Source organism: Balearica regulorum, chromosome 2 (assembly GCF_011004875.1).
Source record: "Balearica regulorum gibbericeps isolate bBalReg1 chromosome 2, bBalReg1.pri, whole genome shotgun sequence".
Classification (NCBI taxonomy): Eukaryota; Metazoa; Chordata; class Aves; order Gruiformes; family Gruidae; genus Balearica; species Balearica regulorum.
In genome coordinates, this window is record NC_046185.1 from 76,577,713 (window position 1) to 76,596,342 (window position 18,630).

The 18,630-nt window shown below is 45.6% G+C and overlaps 1 protein-coding gene across 4 annotated transcripts in view; it reads left to right on the plus strand.

Moving 5' to 3' along the window:
- The first annotated feature begins 5,094 nt into the window (after positions 1-5,094).
- Positions 5,095-18,630, plus strand: part of GRB10 (growth factor receptor bound protein 10) — a 149,690-nt gene continuing 136,154 nt past the window's right edge. The window contains exon 1 of one of the 4 annotated variants that reach the window (XM_075744748.1): positions 5,095-5,560. The gene's annotated coding sequence lies outside the window, so the exon portion shown is untranslated. The remainder of the gene's footprint in view (positions 5,561-18,630) is intronic. The other 3 variants (XM_075744747.1, XM_075744745.1, XM_075744746.1) reach the window with 3 other exon arrangements.

Sequence of the window (18,630 nt, forward strand, 5' to 3'; positions counted from 1 at the left end):
CACTGGAGCTTAGGACTCCATCTCAAATTACAAAATGTCCCTGACTATTCAGCCTTTTGAAAAAGCTGTAAATAGAGATATAACTTACCTAGCAACAAAAAGTAGATCTCCACAATGTAGTCTATGAACACAGTGAGTTTATTCAGTTATGGTCATGCCATAGCTCTTCATTTTCTGTCGCTACTCTTTTAGAGACCGACTATAGAAAAAGTCTTTTCTATACTCAGCTAATGCTAAGAAATCCTCTCAGTAACAGCTGGGCAAAAGATAACTACCTACACTTCTAAAATTAATGTATTTGATAGAGTTTCTGCTGGGTCAGGTAAAAAACAGAATCGAGCAAATACTGGGGAAAACATGTAAAGTTTTGAAAATGTCAGTCTTTTGGTGAACATCATTGAAATACAATCTGTATCCTTTAGCTCATACAGCTATATTTAGTGAATGTTTTTACAAACATGTTTAGTCTCTTCCTTAGCGCTTTCTTTTCCTTTTCAGCTTTCCATCTCCACCACACAGTGATAAAATAAGTATAATGGAAAAGAAGGATGTAGATGGAAAGGAAGGAGAATGTTCCCCCCCTCTATTTTAACATTTAAAAGACTTTTTATATTTTTCTCGATAGCTTTTAAAAATATTTGCCTATTCTATAGGAAAAGCAACAGAAATATTAATTTTAAGTTGGTTTTGTTCCAGATTAAGCCTTATTAAAATTCCAATGTGTTAGAAGACTTCCTGTCTATTTAAGGTGAAAAGCCTTGTCCATGACAAAAGAAACTCATTAGCATTTCAAAGGTTGGTCAGCATTTTTGCCTATATACCTACTAGGTAATAATGACCATGTTGACCCTTTTTTGATCGCTGAAGTCTTTTATCAGTGCATTCATACTAGTTAAGATGATGCTCAATGCCGACTTTCACATAATGATTTCATGAAAGTGCCTTTGAGAATGAAAGCAGTGGCCAGATTCTGATCTCTCCTCTTCAGATCTTCTGCTATTGGATTTTCATTTCCTAAATCAACGTAATAGAAAAGAAAATTATGCCCGTTCTCAGAATATATATGAAATCTAAGAATGTTTCTAAAGAAAACATCATATCTACCAGACAGTTTTCATTAGTCAATTCAATAAAACTTTAAAATGACCTTTTTCTCTTTTGGAGCTAACTGAATTATAGAGCTTAGTGTCCTTTGGATAAGTTCCAAAAAGGAAAGTCACCCTGCAGAGTTCAAGTCTCAGTGGAAAGCAAACCAAGTCCACTGTACTTGAACTCTAACTGTCATTTATTATTAGGTCCCGAGTCTTAAATGCAGCGCTAAATAGACAGAGAATGCCTATATTCTGCTTGTAGTTTGGACCTGTTTCTGAAGCGTTAACACATGAGAAACTTCTGTTAATGTAAGTTTTCTGAGGAGTGAAAACAGCAAGGAGGGCATTTCCTGGACTTTCCTGATATTTTGAGAGTAGTAAATTGAAGAATAAAATGACATCCTGAGCCCAGTCGTACCGCAGGCTCTGAGCTCGGTAGCAAGACCCTCTCCAGCTAGGACGGGATGGCGCGCCCCGTCCTCATCTCCCCCAGCGCCCTCGATGCCCCCAAGCATGGATGAGGGGGTCTCATCAGTTTTTCCATCAGAGGTCACTGGAATTGGTCTTTAACCTGTACCTTAACCACTGCAAAAAAAGAAGAAAACAGGGAGTTGGGACAAACTTGCCCTGAGCGCAATTGCCTCAGGGTGCACAGACCTCCTGAAGACACCGAGGCTTCTGCGCTGATCTTTGCCTTTTTACTTTTTGGACTGTCCTTGAGCAGGAATACTGTTTACGCAGTCACAGAATGTTATTGGCATCATTATTTCTTGCGGCTTTTCTTGCAGAAAACGACAAATGTTTTTTTCTTAGAAAAAAATATTGGCATTTTAGGCTGTTATTTTCATGATATGGCATAGTGTAGGGTTTTTTCAGAGATTCGTTAGTTAAGGGAAAAGAAGATGGCTATCATAAATATGTCCTTCACTACCACTGAAAGGATGCATCACTACTGCTACATTTACCAGTTTTAATGGTGCTATTTTGGATAAACAATTATATGACAGTACAGTTTTGTCTTGAATGACACAGCTGTAGTCTAGGAAACTAAACATATCTTTCCTAGTGTTTTTATTTGTCAGAGGAGTATTTTCAATACTCATGTGTATCTACTTCTTTTTAACCTACCACAAAATGAAAAATATGATACTCTTAAACCTTGGGCAGTCTCTTATTTCTGTATGTATTAGAAAGAAATTTGCTTAATAATAATCCAATTGAACATTTTATCATTGTCAAAGGCATTTGTAGAGGAATCCATCAACTCTTCTGATTTCCATACAAGTCAATTTACTGTCTTCAAAATGTAACATTAATGGCACTCAGTGTACACACTGTAATCCTTTAAAATAATGTACATGGCAAACGGATATGTTCTCATGCATTAATAATTTAAAAGTTAATTTTAGGTACTTACTCAATATGATTAACTGATGGATCAGCAGTCTTATATAGAGAAACAGTGAGCATACTTAAAGAAAGAGCATGCTGGAAGACAGCCAGGTAGCTGCCTGCGCGATGGTTCAAAAATACCTGGGCTTTATCCCTCCAGTTTCCCTTCAGCCTCGGATGCAGTGCATCGCGGTCGTAAGGGTGGTCTCCGGTTTTAAGGTTAAATGGGCAAAGTGCCTTTGAGGTTGAGGGATGAGGACTTTTGGGGCAGAAGGGGGACATTTTGGAAGGTGGGAATCCCTGCAGTGCAATCCTGCCGATGGCTGGCTGGCTCTGCAGCACCGGCCCAGTTACATAACTTCTCTCCTTTCACTTCTCGCTTTTTGAGGACATCCTGTAATGCCGGGCTGTAAATTGATATTCTAGGGTGGAAATACTACAGATTACAAAGTATAACCATTTCATTGTGCAGCTAAAGAATGTGCTGGGGCAAATAGCATTAAACAGTATGTAGAAGAGGCATGTGTTGAAGCCCACAGTAGCGGTTTCTGCAAAAGAGGCAAGAACCGGACATCTACTGCACAAACCCTGCTCAAATTGTACAAGTGTATGTGTGGCTACAAAGAGGAAGGAGGGTCTTTCTTCATAAGGAGACACAGGGAGCAGACAAGGGGGAATGGGTACAAATTACACTGGGAGAAGTTTCATCTTGATATAAGAAATAAATTTTTTACAGTGAGAACAATCATCCACTGGAATAACATCCCCAGGAATGTGGTGGAGTCCCCATTGCTGGAGGTTTTCAAGATGTGATTGAACAGGGTGCCAGATAACCTCATCTAGGCTCCCTTTCCCATGGAAGGTTGGACCAGATGATTTTTGGAAGTCCCTCCCAACCTGGGCTGTTCATTCGTTCTATGATCTATATGTACAGAAAGTTTCTTATGTAAGCACGTGGGGCTGTATTGCCAGCCATGCTGGTCCTGGGATCCGGCAGGTAGGAGGTAGCTCCTCACCTCCGGAGTAATCTGAAGCAGAAATCTGATACCACCTACCCTCACCTTTTCACTAGACAGAAACCTGGACAGGAGCCTTCTGCTAGCAGCACAGAGGAGGTACCTTCAGCTCCGGTGAGGTACCGGCACTCTGAGGCTGGACCCCCAAAATGCACCGTCGGGGTGAATGAAGTCTCGCAGAAAGGCAGGGCAGACCGGCCCAGCAGTGGCAAGAGCGGGGTGAACTGGGGGCACATGGAACAAGCTCCCACAGGGCCAGGCTGGGCTGGGACAGGACAGGATGGGCGCTAGCGGTGCTGACAGGCTGAAGAGCAACGCCGAGCACTGCATCAAGGGGCGAAGGCCGAGGGAAACGCGGTCCCGGGGAGAGGCTGTCGGCGTGAGGAGGGTGAGGAGCGAGCGGGCAGCAGAGTGGCACGTGCCTCTGAGAGGCTGAGGTGACACACACGAGGAAACCGGAGAGATTATTTGAGGAGTCAAACGGGGAGAGCAAGTGGTGAGAACAGAGTGAGATCAGAGCAGGGCTGGAAACGCGGGGACTAGAGGGCGGGCTGATAACAAAAACATTCCTTTAAATACAGTAAAGAAGAGCCACGGAGGAAGAAAGAGCAAGAGCGAGGAAGGTATCACGTTACATTTCAAAATACGTTCAGCGTGGATGCTCAGCCGCAACGCTGCCATTAGCGTACACGCATCTGTCTCAGGAGGAAAAGCCCAGAGACTTCTCCCGCTTCTCCTTGGACTTGATTTCCTTTTATAGTGCTGACCACTTCTTACGAGATGTGTTTTTGTATCTGGCAAACAGAATATTCCTCTCCTCCCAGAGCCCAGCGGCTTGCGTTGAAGTCTATGAGCTTTAAAACAGTAGCTCTTAGGGAAGCATGCAGCTTCACTTCTCCTAAAAGAGCTTTTTCCCAGTCCAAGTTATTTGCAAGCTACTTGCAAACAGGATTGCTTGGAGCTACAGTAGAGCTCTGGTGATCCAGAGTGAAATACCAAAGGTCCCACTGCGCAGAAGTTAGAAGCAGCCGTCTGTAGGAGTGCTGGTGGCAGCGTGAGGATCCAGGCAGATAAGGGCGTTTTGCAATACAGAAGAGCTCTCTGAATAGTCCACCTTACCGCCGGTGCACGCCGAGCGCCTGCTCGCTGCCACCGGGAGCGCAGGGAGGAGAGCTGGGCACCTTCCCGCCCTGGCTAATTGCTGGGAGGGGGGAAATGGGAGAACAGGGTGGGCAGATGAGGTTAATGAAAAAATCCGCGTACGAATGTCTCGTGTTTGGAGATGCCCCTGGCTGCTCTGCTGGCTTTATTTTAAAGAAAAAAAAAAAAGTCCTGCTCCCCCCCCCCAACAAAAGCACGTGCCGCCGCTACCTGTGGGTGAGCATTTGTTAGGGGGCAGGAAGCCCTCTAACAGCCTCCTAACCTGCCGCCCTCGGTGCCCCTCTCCCCGGGAGGGGCGCCGCAGCCCAGCCGCCAGCCACCGCCGGGGCTCCCGGCCGCCCCCTGCCTTCGGCGGGGCGGCGGCGGCGGCGGGGCGCGGGCCGGGGCTGCGGCTGCGTGCGGCGGGGGCGGGAGCGGGGCGGGGCGGGGCGCTGCCGGGAGTCAGCTGGGCGCGGGGCGAGAGCGCGGTGGCGGCGGGGCGCCGTTAGCACCGGCAGCAGCAGCAGCAGCAGCGGCGGCGCCGCGGGCGGGCAGGCAGAAGTTTTTTCCGCAGATCCCTCCCGCAGCTCGGGGTCGCCTTGCGGAGGCGCGAACGTCTCCCTGCGCGTTGGGTGTGTTTTGCCTCCCCCTTTTTTTTTGTTCGCTTTTTTAATTGCATTTTTTAATTTTATTTTTTTATTTTAATTTTTTGTTGGTTTTGAAGCGCGTGGCTCCCAAAGCTTGTTCTTCCCCGCCCGTGCCCCCTCCACCCCGCCGCCCGGAGGACCCCCCCCATCCCCACCCGCGCTCCCGTCCCCGCCGCCGCGCACGACCCTTCCCCCGACCCCCTGCGCCCGCCCGAAACTTGGCGGGTGCGCGGCGCCAGGCAGGGAGGGTGCCGGCCGGCCGGCCGCCCAGCAGGTAAGGGACTGGGGGGCGGTGCGGGGCGCGCAGGGCGGGGGGCGGCGGCTGCCCTTAGGGAGCCACACCGAGGGGAGGCCGGAGTGTGTGTAGGGGCTTGCCGGCTCCTCGGTGCTGGAGGCCGGTGGGAGGAGGAGGAGGAAAGCAAACTTCCTTTTCCTGGGGCCGCCGGCGAGTCCCCCGTGCCCGCGGGGAGCGCCCCCCGCACACCTCCCGCCGCCCGGCAGGGAGCCCCTGGGACCGGGCGGCCGGCGGCTGCTCGGGCTCGGGGGAGCGGCCCTTTCCCCCGGCTCGGGGCTTTCTTGCTGCGTTTCGTGTGCTCGCCTGCCCCGTGCTTCTCCCCAGCGGTGCCGGGAGCCGGGCTTTCCCGTCGCTCTGCGCTGGAAGTGGGTGAAGACCTGCCCCGCCAACTGCTGGCGGTGCTGCCGAAAGTCCCCCGTCCGTCCCCCGTCCCCGTCCCCCCCCCCCCCCCCCCCCCCCAGTGTCTCCCCCCCTCGCCGTTTCGTGTTTGCGGGAGGGCTGGCGGATGGGCAGTTTGCAGAAATGCCACCCCGGAGTGCTGCCACCTTCCTGCTCATCCGCTGTGCGGATCTGCGGCGGCAGCCGGGAAGCCGTGTGCGGGAGAGGAGCCGTGTGCGGGAGAGGAGCCGTGTGCGGGAGAGGAGCCGTGTGCGGGAGAGCAGCCCTGCGCGCCGCCTCCTCCTCCTCCCCCGACCGTGCCGGAGAGCCCCTCGCTAGCCCAGGAGACCCGAAATCGGGGGAGTACTCGGTTTCTCCTGCCTTTGCTCCCCGTCGGGAAGAGCCGCGCACGCATGGTTCTCTCATTGTGTAACTGTGGTACTGCACTCAAACTGTGGCATCTTTATAAGAACAGTTTGCAGTTAATTGGTTTGGCAGATGAACTGCAAAATCCTCTTGCCCGCTTCTGTTGCTTAAGAGCCACCCCCCCTTCCCCCCGTTTTCCTTTGAAGCGTCGCATAACTCTGTATTGCCAGCAGGATGGAAAGTGCTGATTCAGCAGCCCGGAGCCCCACTCCATCTGAAGTGGTGGTCTGCCTGAAATGTTCCCATTTGTTGAAACGGGAACATGTGTTGCTGGTATGTCAAAACAGCATTGATCAGGTTTTCTAAAACAGTCCCTAAGAACGTGGTTTGCTTTTCCCTTCACTAAAGAAGAATGAATTCAGGGTTGGAGGGGGAAGTGAGAGGGGGATAGGAGGGACGTGGGTAGCTACCACCTCAAATTATATTTCTGAGGGACAGTTGAAATTGTGTTGCCTCATAAAGGTGCTGAGCAATTACTCATTTTAACAAAGACTTTGTAGGACATGTAGCGATGATGCGTTAACACTCCAACTGGATCTATTCCTGTGTCTAGAGACTAGTTGTACTTAAAGCTCTAGAAAAGGTACGGAGAAGGGCAACAAGGGTAATCCTAGGATTAAAAGGAGTGAGTTATGAGGACAGGTTAAAAAAAAAACCCACCGCAAATGCATAGAGATTAGAAAACCTGCATGGAAAAAGGAAATATGCTTGAAAGTTTAAATGGCAGCTCTGGCTGTGCTTTGTGATTGTTTTGGGGCTGGGGAAGGGTGCAGGGGCTCAGTAGGATGCTCTTGCCATGCAGCGCTGGTCGTTCTGGAGGGCTTACCTCACAGTGGAGCAGAAGAGGGAGAGCTGTTCCAGAGCCATATCTTCGTACAGTTATATGCTAATATCAAGGCTGTTGGGGTTTTCTTTCTGCAAGGCAGAACTCTTTAAAATTCAGCACAACATAGAGCAAACAACAAAGCCTGAAGAGCAATGTTTAGTAGCCTTATTGCAAACGGTAAACTGATGGAGCAGCAGACCCTGACGCTTGCCTCCAGTGATCATTTTACCATGTTACGCTCTGATTTATTTTCTTCACTTGGACTTTATTTGTTCTTAAAGTAGGTCTTGTTTGCCCTGTTAAAGATCTTGTGGTACTTCCATGGTTTTCCCTGGTTTTGTTAATCAAAATATCCCCTCCCTTACCACTGTGTGAGTTGGCTTACGTCCTCAGATACAGCCACACCTGGACTTGAGCAGTGTATTCCTGTGTTTTTTATTATGTAGTCCAAAAGCACTGCCTAAGTGCAAAATGAATCTCTGCATTTGAGTTCTGCTTAAGCATATACCATGAGTTCTGTGAATAAAACAAATATTTGCAGCCGTCTGTCTTGTGAGCGCTTAAATGACTTCAGCAAGAATTGTCACAAAGGTTTTTTAGAAATCCTTGGTTGTGTTCTCAGCCGCGCTTGGGGTGTAAATGGGCGAAAAGTATTTGGATCTCTCTGGCGAAGGGATCCTTCCAAGACGGGGAGTTCCCAGCTGGCAGAGGAGAGGCATAGCTGGGTCATGCGCCACTTCTGCCAGCAGCATGGGAGTGTTGCGCTGGGAGTTTGTTTTCTGACAGCACCGAACTAACAGATGTCCCTCTAGACTGTGAGGCACCGGCAGCTTCCCTGGGTGCGGGTAGCGGTGGCAGTGGGCTGGCCAGGGGGCTCCCAGGCAGTGTCACGCCGGGCGGGACCGTGCTGTCGCTCCTTTCTTCCCTTCTGCCATGCCCTCGTACATGCGGTTATGGAGGTTTATGGTGATGATGCTAAATGAGGCCAGATTTCTAGGCAAAACTTTTTAGACTAGCTAAGCTCGGGAAGTGTGTGAGGGGGGAAGTGTACTTGGTGCTTCTTCAGAGACCTGGAAGCTGGGGAGAGGGAAGAGATGAAGGAGGTGCCTTTTGATGACCAGTGGTATGCATTTTTAGGATGCACTTAAGTATCTGCTCAGGTAAAAATCTCACTGTTTACAGCAAACACTGTGGCGCAAAAACCTTACCAGTTTATGCTGGCTAAACCTCTATGTGAACTTTATTAGTGGGGTTGAGGGGAAATGCTTTTCTTCATTTTAAGCCAGCATCTCTGTCCAAACTAAGACTAAAGAACCCTGGTTTTGTTTGGGTTTGTTCCAACTGCAAGGATATTGATGCTGGTTCCCAGTGCAGCTTTTCTTGCATGTGCCCACCTGGCCCGCTGTTGACACAAACAAGGAAGATAACTCTTGAGACCTCTGCCTCTGTCAGGCTTGCACGAAATTTGCCAAATGGCTTGGCTACAGTGTAGTTGCATAAGCCTCCTTCTGTAGGAAAGCAGGTTAAGAAGTTAGGATTGTTTTTCTTGGAAACTGGACCTGCTCCTGGGCATATCCAATATATACCAGTTGCAACTCTTCACCTAGGGAAATTTAGGAAGGGAGATCCTTTTCCTAAAAGGTGAAACTCCACAGTTTTTTTAGGAATTAGGAGGTTGCCAAGGAATCCTTTTATAAGCGTTGAATTTTATTTACAGGTTTGCTATCCTTGCACTGCCTACTGGTCAGGAGAGCATTTTGCAACCTAAACTTGGATGTGGCAAAGTAGTCGTGTTTCCCATCACTTTTTCTCCCAAACCAGTGGTTGTTATGAAATCTAATCTTATCAAGTAAACAGATGTCACCTCGTTGACTTTTCTTTATACTTGTTGAGCTGTGCACTTCTGAGCTAGTCCTGTGCCAGGTCTTTCGTATTCCCATGCCATCTGTTGAATTGGATGATCTTTTTGGACAGCAGGTTTCCCATTAGCTCGGTATGGCTCCTCTGTTGTGTTGTTGATGTGGAGAGGACTATACAAGGAAGCCAGATTCCACTATGAGTACAGCATAAAAGAAAATTGTTGGTCAGTGTGAGGCATACTGTCTACAAACAAACTGTTAATCTCTTCAGTGATGAAACAGAATAGCCTGACTTTGAGATCTGGTTGGATATACTCTGCAATCCCTTTGCCGGCATGCTTTATTCCCCTGGGTACTGTCTCTTCAGCAGATACTTGATGTGAGAGAGACACAGGCACTACTTTTTTTTCATACAGGTACTTTCATCTGAAAGTGGTAGTGTTTGTGGTTTCTAGCAGCTTTTGGACTTTTGATGTGCATAGGAGCACTGAAGATTGAAGGATTCATGAAGCTGGTCACTATCAGTGCCAAGTTATCGTGAAACTCTCATTCTAAGAGATATTCACATTGATGTGCATCCATTGCCTGAAAACTCATCTACCTCTTTGCTTTCCTAGGGTCTTTCGTAGGTTGCAGATGGATCAGTTCACGCAGGGCAAATGTCCACAGCTGTCAGGACTGAAGGCATTGCCAAGTTCAAGCCCTGCTTTAGAGTAGTGACCTTGTGAACAGTTCTGTCTTTCATGGACTCTGTAACAGAAGAGACCAGTGATTTCTGTTTAATGGTGAAGAGCCAGTGTTGTGAATGAACTTGAAAACGTCATGAGTGTTGGAAGACATTCATGAAAGTGTGACATTTTGAGCCCTGGGTGAGTCATTCTCTGTTAGGAGAAGGTGGCGATGGCTATGTGGCTGCTTGAGTTTTTGCAGGCAAACTACCCATAGTGGAAAGGACCAGAGACTCAAGTGTGGATTGAACAAAAATATAGACAGGATGAATCATGGGGGTTCTTCAAAACCCAACATTAATGCTCATTTACAAGCCAAGAGAGTTTTTAATGAAACCTGCTAATTGCATCCCAATTAGTTAACCCATGGGGTGATGTAGGTTGCCACTCCTGAATGGCTACAGCAAAAGCTGGCCATCGTGAAGATTGGTTGTTCTAAGTGAGTGATCTTTTCAGAGTAGGAGACCTTCTCCAGCAGCATGGATAGTACAGCATGTGACTAATACTGTAAGTTAGTGTGAGGGATCTTTTCCTTCCCAAAGCCTTTCGGAAACCTTTGATGTCATTTTTTGTAAGTCTTTATATCTTTGGGTATCAAATGATAACTTTGGAGAGAGGAAAATGGTAGAGGAAAATGTGTAGTTCTCTTTATAAAAAGTAAAATTACAGGTTGTATGAAGCTTGTAGATTGCTAGACTAGATCTGTCATAGACTTTCATGCCATGCGTCTAGATTATCTCATTGATACTGAGAGAGGTGAAACATGTCTGTCTTGGAGCTCTTGCAGCTTTGAAGACTGCTGACTTTGAGATTATGCTGTTTCAGGTATGATGGGATAAGTCTTGTTTACTAGAATAGTTTGACCTCTTCTTGGAGAAAGGATCAGCAGTGAGAAATTTCCTCTTTACCACATGAAGGTAGGACAGACTCTACTTATTCCTTCCCGAAGTAAGTATCGGGGAGAGGGGAGTTGCAAGTCTTAATTATACGGTGCAGTGTATTTCTTAAAAGAGCTTTGGGACTGTGGTGATAGTCATGGTCCTTGGGTGCAGACGTGATGAGTGCCCTGGACAAGTTAGCTGGGAACACTGTGACCATCTCCGCATTCTCTTCTTGTGGGCAGATACTGTAAAGAAAGAGAAATAAATGTGGTGTCCTGTTTCTGTTGTACTCTTTTGTTGGACTCCAGGGGAAGACTGCAAGAGGTTTTTCCATTATCTTACCCTCCTGCTGCTAAGTTGTCATCCTTAGGCCAACAGCAACAAGTTGAGCAGCTATGTTGATCTTAATGCCCAACGGTTCCATTAATGATTATAGTATTAACTATTGGACAGTCCTGTTTCTCCAGCAGTACTATTCAAACAATGTATTTCTTAGCAAGTCTGTTTCAGCTCTTTTTGGAGGCCAAACCCAAGGAACATGGGCAAATTCCAAAAAGACAGTTTTACACAGGCAGGTCATGATGAATGGGGTAATTGTAAACACATGTTTGGTTAAACCACTAGCAAACCAGCCTCTGATTCTTCCTAGCCTCCATCAATGACAGCTTCTACTAGTTCTCAAAAGGACAAAAATAGGAAATTACTTTCCTGGCAGGCAAACTGCAGAGGACATGCCATGCCATCCCATTGGAATAAACCTATATCCCAGTGGGAAGGAACTCTCCTGCTGAGCAGTGGTGGGGATTTCTACATTTGTTCACAAAGTAAACTTCAGAGCATGGTCTCTACACTCCCTTCGTGCTTACTGCTGCAGAATTTGTGTCAACAGAGACATAGGAGAAACAGAGCGGCTGCTGTGAAGCTGAGCCTGTGGTTGCTGAAGGCTATGCATAAGTAAGGATGGATAATACTCCATGACACCAGTATCATTCTTCCATTATGCATCCCTGGTGAGAAAATCAATAAGCAGAGAGAATCTGTAAGTCTGTAGACTCTTTTCATGGTGGAGATTAGCACTTGATGAACACTTGGAAACTTCTTTCAATGCCTGGGATCTAAATTCTGCCTTTCTGATGACTTGATCAAGTGGCTGCTGCTCTGTCCTAACTCATGTTGTTGGTTCACAGCACAAACTAAGTTTTCAGAAGCTCTTTTTTCCCTTCAGTTAGCTTTATTTCTAGGTTACCTTCAGGTGCTGCTTTTAGTTTTGAAACCATGAGGAAAGGAATCCTAGAAGTGTCACCCAAATCTCTTTCAGGGCAGATGCTCCTGTTACAAAATGGTTTGACATTTAAACGTACTCATGGTCAGGGAGTTGCAACTAGGCTTTCTGTTTCTGCATGGTTCATATGTTTTTGGAGTGCTTTAGATTTCAAAACTCACTAGCAGCAGGTATTTAGATCCTTTAGAAAAGGAAATAGAAAATTTTCCTGGTCTTGATTTTAATGGAAGATGGTAGGACAGGATAGTTATATATTGGAAAGGATCAGACCAGAGGCTTTCAAGAGCTGAAATAAAAATAGGGAAGTGATTTTTCTTTTTTTCCTTGTGTTCCTCCCCCCCCCCCCCCCTTCTTCTTTCCTTTTCCCCATGATGTTCATCTTTGCCAAACTACTAGGTACAAATTCAGATAGGAGGATGTTCTCTCTTCTTAAATGGGAATTTGGAGAGGGGGTGAGTAGGACTGGGGGAAGGTAAAATCTGTAGGTTGGTCTTGCTTAGTGTACTGTTAAAGCTCTGAGCATCCTTGGAAAGGAATGAGGAGCTTTTATTATATCAAAGCACAAGTGTGGAATTAAACTTCAAGGAGCTGGAAAAGCTAAAAATTCAGAAGCTTGTCATATTTTTGTCTAGTGCCAAGCCTTTCTTAAAAGGCTTGCTTTCCCTTCTGGCTCAAAGGTATTAAAGTCCATTTAGGAGAATGTTAAGGGAGAAATATGTTTTACAAGGCCATTGATTCTTCCCAAATTAATGTCTTGTGGGTGATCATTCTTCATTCTAATAGCTGCTCGTGCTGACATCACCCGAGATGTCAGGGGATTATGTCAGAATTCAAGCCTTGATATTCTGCAGAACAATGGCTCGAGTGCTGGCAGACGCTTTCTCAGTGGGTCAGATTGCTTTTGTTTTCCCTGTCCAGCTCTAACTGTGATGTTCCAGTTACTGTACTTGGTCACAGCAAGGAGTGTAGTAAACAAAACAATTTCCAAGAGAAAAGTATCAGTGCAGCACAATTGTGAGGACAAAGTGCTACTTGCTGCTAAATCTTACGTTAGAGTCAGATTTGCCATCAGCATCTGTAATCTAGACACAGAAATGCATGCATTTTTAACACTTTAGGAAAGAGCTCACCAACTTTTAAGTCTCTCTTTTGTTTTCTACTGTGATTAAATGTTTCATTCTAGGAATCCTGAAGACTAAAAAGTTGAGGTTGAAAGTTTCCTTTTTTTTGTTTTTTCTTCCCTGGCTGCTGGGCACCTAGCTTTAGTTTTTGTTTTTAAATGATGGTTCTTAATGAAGGCCCTCTAAGCGTAAAGCAATCATAATATCCCATTATTATGCTCTAGAAATGATCAAAATAGAATGTCACAGATTATACATGATTTTCAAGAACTAATAGCTTTTGATGTTCTTTACTGGTAGGCTATTATAACATTACACAGAGTCATGACTTTTAACATGTGAAAGGTTTCAGAAGAGGCATTGGGGACTTTTTTTTCTAAAAGGCTTCAGGAGAATTGAAGAAGGGGGCTAAAACACAAGCTGTAGGAGGGCAGAGCAAACACTGTTTGGGTTGCTGGCATCTCTTATGCGTGCTCAAGCTTGTTTTGCATTCAGCATGCATTTTTTGTTCTAGAGCTGATGGTAAAAGGAAAAATCTCTGGAGTTCTTTGCTAGCAAAGGTGGATTACATTGTTAACATATGGAAAGTCAGGGGAGCATTGCAAAGAATCTTGCAGCTGATGCTGTGTATGACAGGATGAGTTCAGGTGTGTGATGGCATTTGCAACACTTGGTTGAGTTGTGGTCCAGTAACTTTCCTCGCGCTGCTGTCCCCCAGTGTCCTTTAGAAAACAGTACTGCTGATAGTCTTTGGTAGGAGAATGGCATTGCAAGATGCTGTGCTAGTCTTACCCTTAGCTAATTTTGGTAAACGTATCCTGGTTTAGTTGTTCAACTCCTCTTCCCAGCAGTGGGAGAAGGTCTCATGGGTGTTTGGAAAATGGGCAACTTTGAAAAGCAAGTGAATGAAAGACTCCTGTGTTGTAACAGCCTGACTTTTAGTCTTTCTTGTATTTGGCTCTGAGAACTTCTGGGGCCCTTCATGTCCAACTCTTCCTTATAAGGTTTGTTCCCCATGTCTGTCTCATTTAAAGTTCAGATGAGCTAGGGTGACATTTCTGTAGATATGTGAAGTAGCCTATTAGGTCAATTTGGCAGCTCTTGGTAGCGCTTCAGGGCTAGCCATCAGCGTAGCCATCAGTGATACAAGTCACTTTTTCTGTTCTTAGTGTGCTGAAATACAAATTTCTGTTGAGAAAAATCTGCGATGTGAATAGGTAAAGAAACTTTTCCCCTGGAAGAGAAGCAGGTCTTAATTTCTAAAAAGATGTGGGCCATACTAAGAGCCCACTGCTACCAAAAGATGATGTCATTTTTGTCAGAGCGTTTGGGTCTCTTTCCTTGGGCCATCATGGCTGTTCACTATAAATGTTCATGACTGAGTAGAAAGGTGTCTCGTGTACACTTTTTTTTTTTTCCTGAAATTCGTTTTCTGCTGGATTAGAGAGTGTGGAATCAACTCTTGGAAGCATGTGGGGCAGCTGAGGTGAGGTGCCCTTCCACGTAAAGGAAGGGAAAGAAATGGGAAAGAGACAAATGAGTTCCCTCTCCTTTCAGTAGCAGCAAACTGCTGAGTCAGCTTGGCCAGGGAAACCAACTGATTTTTTTTTTGAAGACCCAACACAGGATTTTTCTTTGTGAATTCCATCAAATGTTACGGAGTCACACAAGCAAACAAGCAGAGCCCGTCTTGGCTTTGCAGAGCCCGTCTGTATTTGCAGGGTTTACCTGTTGAAGGGAGTTTTCTACAATGTGTGAGCTTAGGGAAAAGAACTGATGTTAACCTTGTGTCTGATCTGTATGCTGCCCTGAAATGTGAATCTGAGTGGTATCTTTATTCATGTGGGTTTTAATTTTTTTTTTTTAAGAAAATGGACATGTGATGTTGGGTTGTTTTCTTAAAATGAATAGGAAATGTGTCAGTGCTAGGTGGGGTGTTTTATTGAGCAACTTGGTCATAACAAAAATGTTACTATTGCTCTTGTACACTAAAAGAAGATAAAAATAGCACCTTCACAGTTTCAGAAGATTATGTAAGGTATGTGTAGCTGTATTTTATTATATGATCGTCATAAACCAGAGCAACTGAGGAAGTAACTGGTAATAAATCCATCATTATTCATATTATGAGAAATATCAAGCATAATAGCTGTTCATACTTATGACAGTGTTGTGAGGAGCACTGGAGATTTGATTGACTTGCCCTGAAACGTTGTGGTAAAGCATACTTGTTTCAGGCCAGTTACCGGCTGAAATGTGTTTTCCTGGAACGTCTCAGCTGTTCCCAGTCTCAGAGCTGCCTGTGAGTTGGTTCAGGCGCTCTGCTCTGACCGGGAGGGGTTTATATCCAAAGTCAAATCAAGGCACTAGAGGTGGCTATTGGGCAGATCTCACCCATAAGCTCTTGTGACTCATGAGGGGCTGCCTTGGACAGAGCTGCGAATTGCTCAGCCTTGCTAAAGCTAGTATGCTTTAGCCTGAAAAAAACCCAAACCACCTTGCAAGCTGAAAACCAAAGTAAGTTCTGTAGTAATTTTGGTTATTGTTCTTGTCTGTGATAAATGTGGAATCATTTTGGGGGCAAGGTGACATGTCACAGCTTTCCTTTGTTTTACCAAGCAGAGTTTGGGAAGACCCAGAGTTTGGGGTTTTGTGTTCTGGATTGCACAGCAGTGACTGGCATTTCTGTTCAGAAACATTTCTGTTTGGCTTTTTGCATAATTTTAACATAAAAATGTTTGAGCTAATTGACTAGCTCAGTCTTTCTGGCTGGGTACCAACTCCATTACATGTGAACTCTGAATGGACTGAGGAAGAGATCTTTTCTGAGCGTTCATTACAGGGGTCTGCCTCCGTTTAAAAACAGTTTCTGTTTTTTGCAAAGTCATTTGGAGGGTGACAAAACACATGTTAAATGTTCTCCCCATCCCCTGTGTTCTACTTCAAGCACTCTATACCAGCTGCTGAACAAAGTTCAGATTTTATAACAAATAATACTCATAATGCTTCAATTGCTTTGCATAGCTGTATTAGGTTTTGGGGCTATTGAGATGAAGGAAGTAATGAATGAGAAGTAATTTTATGGGCACACTAACACGGTTGCATACAAATGCCAAGTTTCTTCCTCTTTGCAGGGTATCTGGCCAACTTGTATGCTTGACTTCAGCCATGTCATATCTGTACTGACTTTGGCAGTGACTCAGAGAAGACTCATCCAGCCAGAGGAGCATCTGTGGGACAGCTTCTTCTTTATTTATTTAAAGTGCCCGGGGACTGAAGCTTTCTTCCCGTGCGCAACTGCGGCTTGTCTAAAGTCAATGTTTTGAGTACAGATCTATGTTCAAGCTGTGTGGTCAGAGTGAATTTTTGCCTAAACCTATGGTTGAGCCGTAAATCATTGCGCTCTGTGAGCAATGATGCTTTCATCCAGTAACTGGTCTTAGTTCACCTCTTCCTGCCAGCATCCTCTAATTCTGCAGTTGTAGTGCTGTGAGGCCAAGCAAGGAAGCGTGTGCTTTGTGTGAGGAGCTTGTAACTCCTCTAAATCCTGGCTCGCTATGCAGAAAGAGCAGTTTTTCCCAAAATTACTTTCTCTGCTCTCCCTCCTGTCCTGAGGCCAGGGCTGCCTCCCTGCAGCTCCTTCTTCAACAGTATCATCATCTGCTTCCAGCAGTCCTGTGGCCACGTTGTCTCCCCTCCCTGCTACCCAAATACCCCATTTCTTTCTCGGGGTTGGGTGGGGTGTGTGCATCTTGGGGGTGTCACAACTGCCAGAAGTCCCCAGCGATGACTAAATACAGGGAGCTGGAGTTGGTGGTGAGTATTGTAAAGTAGAAGAGGAAGCATCTTGAACAAGTGTGCCAAGGGGGAGACAGTATTGCAGTAAGACCAGTTTGCCATTTGTGCTTTGCACTGTGTTAATGGGCTGTGGTGAATTAAAGCAGGTTTTCATGGTAGAGACTGTGTCTATGGTACAGAGTTTCTGGAATGTCTTACAGATATTGTAGACTTGCTCATGAAAGATCTTTGAGCACTGACATAGTGCAGTGGTATGCTGGACTGTGGTGGAGGCCTTACAATTGATCCATAGATAAAGCTAACTATTTACGTGGCGTGGGAAGAAGAGGCAAAAGGTGAAAGGAAGAATGTATTGCTTCTCATGGTCAGGGTGACAAATGTCCTTCTGCAGGTCAGGATTAGGGCATTGTCAGCATGGTTTCAATTGAAACTTACTGATTTAGTAAGCGGAGTATGTACTCTGAATATATTTACTTTATTATACAGCCCCTTATGGCACCTGAGCAGGGCAGTTCCTTAGGAACACCTGGGGTTTCCATGCCACATCCCACACGCATGGAACACTGCATCGGGACCCTTGGGACCTTACAGTGAAGCCTTTCAGCAACATGACGTGCACAGGGCCGGTTCGTGTCAGAGCGTGCAATGGGAGCCGGTTTCAAGCTGGGCTGCGGGGGCCGTTGGGCTCGGAGGTAGCGTGGAAGCTTTGCAGGGCTGCGGCCATCTGCGGAGCTGAGGGGCTTTGAGGATAGAGCTTCAGGTTATGTCTTCCTATGGTCTTCTGGGATCCCTTTAAAAATGCTTCTGTAATGGGGTAACTCATGGTGCCCGACACTGTGGCCACAGTGAGTGAGAACACCAGTGGACTGAAAACATTTTATCAAAAGCGACTTTCACCCAAGATGCTGCCTTGGAAATCCATTAGCAGTTTAAAATTAACCAAATACTCTAGCTAGCTTAAATGACTCTTAATAACTTTCTGCCACTTTTATTAGAAGAGTCTGTTTACAACCTTGTTGCCTTAGTGCAGCCTGGATTGCAAATGGTTTTTTTTTATCAGTGAAGATGATTTTGCAGCATGGCTGTAATCTCTCTAAAGATTTGTCTGGTCAATGAAGAAATAACAGGATTTGTATAAACCAAAGCAAAGCAGCCCAGAGTAGCTATATCCTAAAACTGACCTAACCTATAAAGCTTTGAATTGCAATGTCATCTTCCACCAGGGAGCACTGTGAAGTCTCCCTGCCCTTTTGCATCCTGCAAGAAAGGATTGAGCCATCTCATTCTTAGGTAGGAAAAACTGAATACTGACTAAAGAAATGAAATTTAATTAAGAATGTAAATTTACTCTGAATTTTGGATGTACATGAACAAGAACTAAAAATGTGTTTTGGCTTTTTATTACGATGCTTACTGGGAAGGAAAGAATAGAAACCATTCCAGTCTGCTTTTGAGGATTTGATTGACATTTTCTAAGTGACCTCTCTGCTCTTGTGTGTTTGTTTTGAAGTGGCGGAAGGGTTGGGGAGAGGGAAAGCCACTTTAAAGGAGAGAGTTTGGGAGACATGGTGAGAGCCTAGAAGAGAGAAGGCACAAAGAAGGGCAGTACTGACACAACTCTCAACTTTCTCATTGACTTGATTTCCCACCCCCCTCCATGCACCCAGTTCTTAGGAGTGCGTGAGGAGAAGGAATCAAATTGATTTCCATAGTCATGTAGGTATTTCTAGCGTGGAGGAGACAGAAGGCA